Source organism: Trichechus manatus, unplaced genomic scaffold, assembly GCF_000243295.1.
Source record: "Trichechus manatus latirostris isolate Lorelei unplaced genomic scaffold, TriManLat1.0 scaffold00053, whole genome shotgun sequence".
In the NCBI taxonomy this organism is placed as follows: Eukaryota; Metazoa; Chordata; class Mammalia; order Sirenia; family Trichechidae; genus Trichechus; species Trichechus manatus.
In genome coordinates this window covers 4,078,016-4,087,815 of record NW_004443989.1, presented here as the reverse complement: position 1 = coordinate 4,087,815, position 9,800 = coordinate 4,078,016, and positions in this window count along the sequence as shown.

The window sequence follows — 9,800 nt, the reverse complement described above, 5'->3', positions numbered from 1 at the left end:
TTTTGCAGGTGGATATCCAGTTATGCCAGCACTATTTGTTAAAGAGGCTATCTTTTCCCCAATTAACGGAGTTTGGGCCTTTGTCAGATATCAGCTGCTCATAGGTGGATGAATTATGTCTGGATTCTCAATTCTGTTCCATTGTTTGCCTGATGAATTTAGCCCATCTCTCTTTTTCTAAGTTAGAGACTTTCAGCAGCTCTCCTGTCTTCTGTAATTTCTCCTCCACATCCCCTTCCCTCCCCTTTACCCACCACCTCTGCAGCCAAAGGGGGAAGACAAAAACAAGTAAACAGAAACTGTGACTTCGCTCCAAGGGCTTTTGTTCCTGAGCATAAATTAACGTGACTCAGCTTGGCTTACGGCAGAGTCGGCTATTCTGTTGGGATAATCCTGATCAAGATTTCTGGGAAATTGGGCTGCAGGCCTGTGTGTGGACGGAGCTCTGAGACGCGGGGCTTCTGTTTCTGGAGAGTTCCTTGACTGGCAGGGAGCGAGGTGGTGACTTCCCTCTGACCCTCCCTGCCTGAACGCAGAAGCACTGTGACTCACTCGGAGCTGACGCGTCCTCTCCGGGGCTGGTGCTGCCCGGTGTCAGCGTGGATGGCAGAGCCGGGTGAAGCCAGCACACTCTCGGGAGGCAGCAGAAGGGTCTGTTGGGTGTGCTGGGTACTGTCCCTGGGACTACTGGAACCGAGATTCCCAGTGAACCTGCCCTGCTGAGGCTTACACTCCTGAGTCTTCCTTTCTAGGAGGCCTTCTCCAAATTTCTCCCTTGCTCCCAAGGTGTTCTTACATTGCCTTAGTCTTTTATAGGCATAGATAGATAGCTGCCATTGAGTCGACACCCATGTGTGGCGATGTTATGTACAACAGAATGAAATAATACCCAGTCCTGCATCATCTCCACAGTCACTGGCATTTTGAGTCCATTGTTGGGGCTCGTGTGCCAGTCCGTCTCACTGAGGGCCTCCCTTGCCCTCACTGGCCCTCCGCTTCAGCAAACACGATGTCGTCTTCCAGCGATTGATTCCTCTTGATGATGTGTCCAAAGCATGCAAGTTAGACAGTGTTCTGTTGTGACCCATAAGGTTTTTGTTGGCTGATTTTCAGAAGTAGATCACCAGGCCTTTCTTTCTGGTCTGTCTTAGTCTGGAAGCTCTGTTGAAACTTGTCCACTCTGGGTGACCCTGCTGGTATTTGAAATATGGGTGGCCTAGCTTCCAGTACTATGGAAACTACCACAGCACAACAAACTGACAGGCAGGTGGTGGCTAATCTTTTATAGCTGATAATAATGATGATCATAGCAGCTAGCATGTTTTCTAAAGTTATCTCCCTGAATTTTCACAGTAATTTTACATTTGTTATGATTATTATCTCCATTTTATAGATGAGGAAATTGAGGCTTGGAGAAGTTAAATAATTTTGTCCAAAGTTTCCTTTTTTAAAAGATAGCTTTATTAAGATATAATTCACATGCCATTCTATTCACACATTTAAGTGTACAATTTAATGATTGTTAGTATATTCACAGAGTTTTGCAACTATTGCCCTAGTGAATTTTAGAACATTTTTGTCACCTAAAAAAAGAAATTATGTGTGCCCCCATCCTTCCACATCCATAGCCCTAGGTGGCCACTAATCTACTTTCTGTCTCTATTTTGTCAGTTGCCATTGAGCCAGCTCTAACTCATGGTGACTCCATGTGCATCAGAGTAGAACTGTGCTCTGTAGGGTTTTTAATGGCTGATCCTTTGGCAGTAGATTGCCAGATGTCTCTTCTGAGGCGCCTATGGGTGAACTGGAACTTCAAAGCTTTCAGTCAGCAGCCGAGCACATTAACCATTTGCACCACCCAGGGACTCCTCTGTCTTTACAGATTTTCGTATTTTGGACATTTCATATAAATGGAGTTGTACAGTATATGGGCTTTTGTGTCTAGCTTCTTTCACTCAGCGTGACGTTTTCAAGGTTCATCCAAGTTGTAGCACGTATCAGGACTTCACTCCTTTCTATGGATTGGTGTTACTTTTTGAACTCGAGGAGTCTGATCCCACAGTCTCAGAATTCAACTGCTCAGAATTCAACTGCATTGCTGTCCTGCCTTCTCCCTAATGCACTGTAGACAAGTTCATGTTTCCTCGCTGTTTCTTCCTGGCTTTTCCTCACACCACGAGCCAGGGATTCAGCCTTGTACCTCAGTTGCCCAGTGTTGTCCATAACAAGTGCTTAGTGAACGTTGGTTGAATGCTGTGGGTTGGGACAGTTTTGTATACTGAATGCATGCAAAGGGATTGTTGGTGTTACTATTCTGCAGCATTTATGTGTCATGTTTTGCCATTAGAAATGAGAACAGACAAATGAGAGAATGCTCACTAAAGGATTCAAACAAGGTGAGTCATAAATGTACTGATGGTTGTTATGTGTCACCGTTTGCAACTGGAGTTAGGAACTGATGAATGGTCCACAGGACAGAGGTTAGCACATGTTGCCTCTCGGCCTTTGGCCAGCTGTGACAGGTGAGGTTTCTACAGTCTGAAGGTCACTGGCCTACGTCATAAAGGGCTGGTTACTAAAGGCAAGCTGGATAGGTGACCTTTGTGCACAGGTCCAAGCTGACTGAAGTTTGCTGTGGCCACTGAGCACTAAGTATAGCCTCAGGCACTGGACCTAGGTCTCTCTGACTCCAAAGCCCTCTCTCATTTCACTCCTTTCCCTGAACATGTTTGTGGACAGGCTACATTGGAGGCTGGTGAGGGGCAAAAGTCTTGTCCAAAAGTAGGAACTGATTGCAGGTCCCTGACTGGGTTAGGTTTCTTTTAGAGATACCATGCAGGTGGAAACTGGTTGGAAAACAGTGCTGTGGCTTGTAGAGCCATTGGCAGGTACTTCATAGGGAGTCATGTGATTGTTTCTGTGAGGTCCCCAAGGAAAAAATGTCTATGAACAAAACTTCTGGGGTCTCTGCTGGCTCAGAGAATTCCCTTCCCATTCTCTAGCAGGGCCACTGGAGCCTTATGCTGTCAGCCATGGTGGTGATGGTAATCACTCCTGTTCATTGAGTGCCTATTTTCTGCCAGGCATGGGGCTAAGTGCTTTGCATGAATTAGTTTATATTTATTTCTGATGATGAGGTGGTCATTATTAACTCCATTTTGCAGATGAGGAAACTGGTACATAGAAGGGTAATAAAGCTTGCTAAAACCACCCAGCTGGTAAGTGGTGGAGCCTGTACTTTGTTTAGTACTTCTCTGTGCAGTGTCATTCCATCTCAGAAATATTTTTTATGATGTATGTACCCAGCCATCTTAACCCATTGCTGTCAAGTTGATTCCGACTCATAGTGACCCTATAAGACAGAGTAGAACTTCTGCATAGGGTTTCCAAGGCTGTAATCTTTATGGAAGCAGACTGCCACATCTCCCTGTGGAGTGGCTGGTGGGTTCGAATTGCTGACCTTTTGGTTAGCAGCTGAGCGCTTAACCACTGTGCCACTGAGGCTGCTTTGATGTATGTATAGACCCACTATAATACAAAAGAGTACAGTTAATATAAATTTTCTTCATGACTTATTGGCAAGTACAGTAGCTTGAGCATTGTATTCTTGGTTGCCAAGTTCTAGGATTTTCCTCACTTCAGTAGTACATCTTAGCCTGTTTGTTTACTCCACTGGGGTCTCTCTGTCTGCCATGAGTTTGTGTTTCTTTGAAGAGTGCTTAACCCTGATGGTGGATGTAAGGCAAGCTAGTGGTATAGCTAGAAGAGCATCAAAGTACCAAGAGAGAACATTGAGCTGAGGGATAAATGCAAGTTTTGTGGTGACTTGAGGCAGGGGGCACCTTTAGTGGACTGGTGAAGGAAACAGGATGAAGTTCAGTCCTCAGGGATTGGTAGGAAGCCTTTGGATGGAAAGGCATCGACAATGTCACTGTAGTCTGGGAGGATCAGTGATTGACAGTCGTTGGAACACATTGTGGTGCAAGGCCCATTACAACTTCCCAGGCTTTAAATGGAAGAAACAGTAGCACCTGGTTATAAAATTGGGAACCAGCGTCCAAGGCAGTGTGCTATAGTGTGTGGCAGTGATTCGTCGAACACCTCCATTTCCTGGAATATAGCCCCAAACTTAAGGAGCTGTGTCTGGACCCCCTTAGGCCCAGCAGAATGTCTTCACACAGTGGGTGCTTATGCAGTAAACCTTGTTGCATGAGTAATCCCAAACCTTGTGCTTGTAATTGCCAGATAGACTGACTCCCTATGTGAAGGGCTCTTTCTGGGCTGTGTATCTTCCTTCCCAAGCCTACTTCTCTTTTCTGAGTTGCTGTCTAGTTGCCTTCTACCTAGATGTCCTGTCTCTGCTTAGCCTCCAGATCCACGCCTGTAGACCCAGAGTGTGTCAGGTTTCTAACTCAGCATCCCCTTCAGTGCACCTCTGGCATTCTTGTCTTCATGGCCCACATCTCAACCATCTCAACTCCATGGCCAGGTCAGATGCCCCTCAGAAACTCCATAGTACAGACGAATAGTGATCTTGACCCAGAAGTTCTACTCCATGTAGCCTGGCTGTGTTGGTTGTGACTTGAAATCTTTTCTTCGCCGGTAGAAACAAGACTTACACATTGGCCAGATAAAATCTCAAGGGAATACTCTTGGAATACTGAGCTTTGGGTGTTGGTATTTCCTGATATAGCCTACAAGAAGATCATTTGTGAAATGTCCACTCAGCTGTCTAAATGAAGTTTGGGGGCTTAGTATTATAAGGTCATTGAATATAACTTTTATATATAGTAGTTTATCTTTTACCTTTATTCCTGGCAATAGTTAGTAAGCAAAGCTAGTTTCCTGTTCAGAACAATTCTGGATGACCTTGAATATCTTGTCATCAGGAATAGACTTAATCCAATTGGGAGTTTTAAGAGGAAGAATTTTTAATTTCCTTGTGCTGCTGTAACAGAAATATCACAACTGAGTGGCTTTAAAGAACAGAAATTTGTTTTCTCACAGTTCAGGAGGCTAGTAGTTTGAATTCAGGGCACAGGGCACTGCCTGTAGTGGAAGGGTCTTTCTGTGTTGGCTCTCGGAGAAGATCTTTGTCTCTTAGCTTCAGCATAGCAGTAATATCCCCAGAGGGACTAGAATTTAGTAATTACCACTTCCTGCTGGATATGAAGAGAGAATAAAAATGCCTTCAAGGAAGCTGCCATAAACCTGTCCAGAGAATCTTGGAGAGTGTCCAGTATTTTCAACATTTTTGGATGTTGGAATAGGGCAAGACCATTGCCTAGCCCAGATGGCCTTATGAAAAATGACTCAGAGTGCTTACAGCAGATATAGAAGGTGGTTTCCTACTCATTCAGTCCTTGACCACTCTCTAGCCAGCCTGAAATTATGGCCCCTTTGAGGTTCTGAGGATAATTTAAATGAGAATAAATTTGGCAGAGACTCTGGAATGATCTTAAGAGCTTTTCTTTCCTTTTTTTTTTTTTTTTTTGATAGGTGATTTTATGAATTCAGCTTCCCCCTAACTCACACACCTCACAATGAACTACTGTAACCTCCCGCCAGGGACATCAGTGATGTGGGGGTCGAGTCACAGGAGTGGTTAGGGGAAAAGCATTATCAGGAGACACAGGATACTTTGGTTTGTTGCTGCAACCTTCACTCTTTGTCCATGGATGTTGGACGTCTCTGAGTCTCTTTTGGTCAGTGATGTTTTCGCATCTTTTGATACACTGAATAGGTCATGATTTTGAAATTATTGCTCCATTGCTTCTGGTGTTCTCTGTTGCTATTTAGAAATCCAAAGCCATTGTAGTTCTTGGTGCTTTGGATGTAAACCTTTATTTTCTTTTCTGAAAGATTTCAGAATCTTATCTCTTTTATTTATTTTTTAACATTTTATTATGCTTTAGGTGAAAGTTTATGTAACAAATTAATTTTCCAATCAATGATTTTTACAGAAATTGTTTCCCGACCTTGGTGCAATCTCTGCAATGCATCAGCACTCTCCCCATTTCCTCCCTGGGATCCCCGTTTCCATTAATCTGATTTCCTTGTCCTTCTCTGTCTTACTATCTTTGGTTTTGGGCAGATGTTGCCCTTTTGGTTTCGTATAGTCAACTATTCTAAGGAGTCGTTCTTCACGGATGTTATTGTTTATTTTATAGCCCCATCTATTATTTGCCTGAAAGGTGGCCTCTGGGAGTGTCTATAGTTTCAATTTAGAAGGTTGCCTTAAGGCAATAGTCTCAGGGGTTCCTCCAGTTTCTTTTAAACCACTAAGTCTGGTCTTTTTTTCTTTTTTAATTTGTATTTTGTTCTACATTTTTCACCCATTCTACCCAGAACTGTCTATTGTGATACCAGTCAGAGTGGTCGGAAGTGGTAGCCAGGCACCATCTAGTTCTTCTTACTGCAGAATCTTATCTTTGACTTCAGCGTTCTGAATTTCACAGGACTATGCCTTGGGTTAGGTCTATTTTTGTTCCATCATGTGGGATACCTGGTTGACTCTCTGAATCTGGAAACTTTGTCGTGGGAATTTTCCAGAATTATTTTACTGTTTTCTTTGCTTGTAATTTCTTCGTTCTCATTTTCTTGAATTCCAGTTATTCAGATGCTGAATTTCTTGGTTCTCTAAGTTTTTTATATTTCCTGTCATATGTGCCTTCTGATAATGTTGTTATTTGATATTTCAGAAGATTTCCGTAGCTTTATCTTCTAGCCCTTCTAATTCTGCTCTCATGTTTTTAAGTTTCAAGAACTTCTTGGTTCTTTTTAATATTCCTTTTTTAATAACATTCGGTTCTTATTTATTTTGCATGTGAATTATCCTACCTTATCTCTTGGAGAGTATTGAACAACTTTATTGTGGTATAATGGACATATAATAAATTGCACATAAAGTATAAAATTTAGTAAGTTTTGATACACATATATCGAAAACATTGGAGCCCTGGTGGCGCAGTGGTTAAGAGCTGGGCTGGTAACCAAAAGGTTGGCAGTTTGAATCCACCAGCCCCTCCTTGGAAGGCCTATGGGGTAGTCTACTCTGTCCTATAGGGTCGCTGTGAGTTGGAATTGATTTGATGGCAACGGGTTTGGTTTTGATTTGTGAAACCATCGCCTCAGTCAATCTAATGAACATATTCATTACTTCCAGGAATTTCTTCTTGCTTGTAATTAACCCCTTCCATCTCACTTACCCCTCTTTCCCCCGTCAAACACTGATCTAATCTCTGTCAATACAGATGAGTTTACATTTCCTTTCCACGATTTTATATAAATGGAATTGTACAGTATATACTTCTTTTTGTAAAAGTTCTTTCATTCACTGTATTTTGAGATTCATCTGTGGTGTTGTGTGTATCAGTAGTTCATTTCTGAACTACTGTTTTATTTCTGAGTAATGTCTCATTGAATAGATATACCACAGTTTATCCATTCACTTATTGTGATTTATTTGGGTTGTTTTCAGTTTTTGGCTATTACAAATAAAGTTGCTATGACTATTCATATATGAGTCTTTGTAAGGCCATATACTTTTTTAAAAAATAGTGTTTTATTGTGTTTTCAGTGAACGTTTACGCAGCAGACTAGATTCCCATTCAACAATTTCTACACAAATAGTTAAGTGACATTAGTTAACATTCTTCACAATGTGTGAACATTCTCATTATTTCACTTCTGGTTGTTCTTTTCCAATAATCTAGTTTCCCTGCCCCCTTACCTTCTCATCGTTGTTTTAAAGTAATTGTTGACCATTTGGTCTCATATAGATGATTTTTAAAGGAGTGCAGTACTTACGGGTGATGCTCTTTATTTTGTGAGCCAATCGGTTATTTACCTAAAAGGTGACCTCAACGGATAGTTTTGGTTGAAGGTTTAAAGAGTGTCTCAGGGCAGTAGTCTTAGGGAGTCCTCTAATTTCAACTGGTCCAGTAAATCTGGATTTTTTTTAAAAATTATGCTTTAGGTGAAAGTTTACAGAGCAAATTAGTTTCTCATTAAAAAATTAATACACAAATTGTTTTGTGACATTGGTTACCAAACCTGCTATGTGTCAGCACTCCCCCCTTCTACTCCCCGGGTTCCACATTTCCATTCATCTAGTTTTCCTGTCCCTTCCTGCCTTCTTGTCTTTGCTTTTGGGCAGGCACGCCCGTATAGTCTCGTATACATGATTGAGCTACGAAGCAATTGTGTGTTATTGTTTGTTTTATGTTGTTGCTGTTGTTAGGTGCCATCGAGTCGGTTCATACTCATAGTGACCCTATGTACAACAGAACAAAACACTGCCCAGTCGTGTGCCATCCTCACAATCGTTATGCTTGAGCCCATTGTTGCAGCCACTGTGTCAGTCCATCTCGTTGAGGGTCTTCCTCTCTTTTGTTAACCCTCTACTTCATCCAGCAAGATGTCCTTCTCCAGAACTGGTCCCTCCTGATAATATGTCTGAAGTATATGAGACAAAATCCCACTGTCCTTGCTTTTAAGGAGCATTCTGGCTGTACTTCTTCCAAGACAGATTTGTGTTTTTTTGCAGTCCATGGTATAGTCAGTATTCCTTGTCGCCAACACTATACTTCAAAGGCCTCAATTCTTCTTCAGTCTTCCTTATTCATTGTCCAGCTTTCACATGCATATAAGGTGATTGAAAATAGCATGGCTTGGATCAGGCTCACCTTAGTCCTTAAAGCGACGTCTTTGCTTTTTAACACTTTGAAGAGGTCTTTTGCAGTAGATTTTCCCAGTGCAATATGTCATTTGATTTCTTGACTGCTGCTTCCATAGGCATTGATTGTGGATCCAAGTAAAATGAAATCCTTGTCAACTTCAATCGTTTTCTCCGTTTATCATTATGTTGCTTATTGGTCCAGTTGTGAGGATTTTTGTTTTCTTTATGTTGAAGTGTAATCCCTACTGAAGGCTGTAATCCTTGCTCTTTATCATTCATCAGTAAGTGCTTCAAGTCCTCTTCACTTTCAGCAAGCAAGGTTGTGCCATCTGTATAACACAGGTCATTAACGAGTCTTCCTTCAATCCTAATGCCCTGTTCTTCTTGATATAGTCCAGCTTCTCGGATTATTTGAAGAAGTATGGTGAAAAGAGGCAACCCTCACGCACACCTTTCCTGACTTTAAACCACGCAGTATCCCTTTGTCCAAACAACTGCCTTTGGGTCTATGTACAGGTTCATTATGAGCACAATTAAGTGTTATGGAATTCTATTCTTCGCAATGTTATCCATAATTTGTTAACCCACACGGTCAAATGCCTTTGCATAGTCAGTAAAACCACAGACTAAGACAGACTAGGAAGAAGGACCTGTCAGTCTACTTCTGAAAAAAATTAGCCAGTGAAAACCTTATGAATAGCAGCAGAAACTTATTTTATAGACTTGTCTAATCTTTGGCTGAAGGGTGAACTTCAGGAGTGGCTTCAGTTTGGGGTAAGCAGGGTGTCCGGGGGCCATAATCTTGGGAGTTCCTGCAGTGTTTGTCAGACCAGTAAGTTTGGTCTTTTTTTGTGAATTTGAATTTTGTTATGTATTTTTCTCCTACTGTGTCCAGAACCTTCTGTTGTGATCCCTGTCAGAATGGTCAGTGGTGATAGCCAGGTACCACCTAGTTGTTTTGGGCTCAGGCTGGTGGAGGCTGTGGTACTTGTGGTCTGTTAGTCCTTTGGATTAATATTTCCCTACTGTCTCAGTTTTTCTTCGTTCTCCTTTGATCCAGAGAGAGTAGGGCCAGTAGATGTATCTTAGATGGCTGCTCGCAGGATTTTTTTTTTTTTTT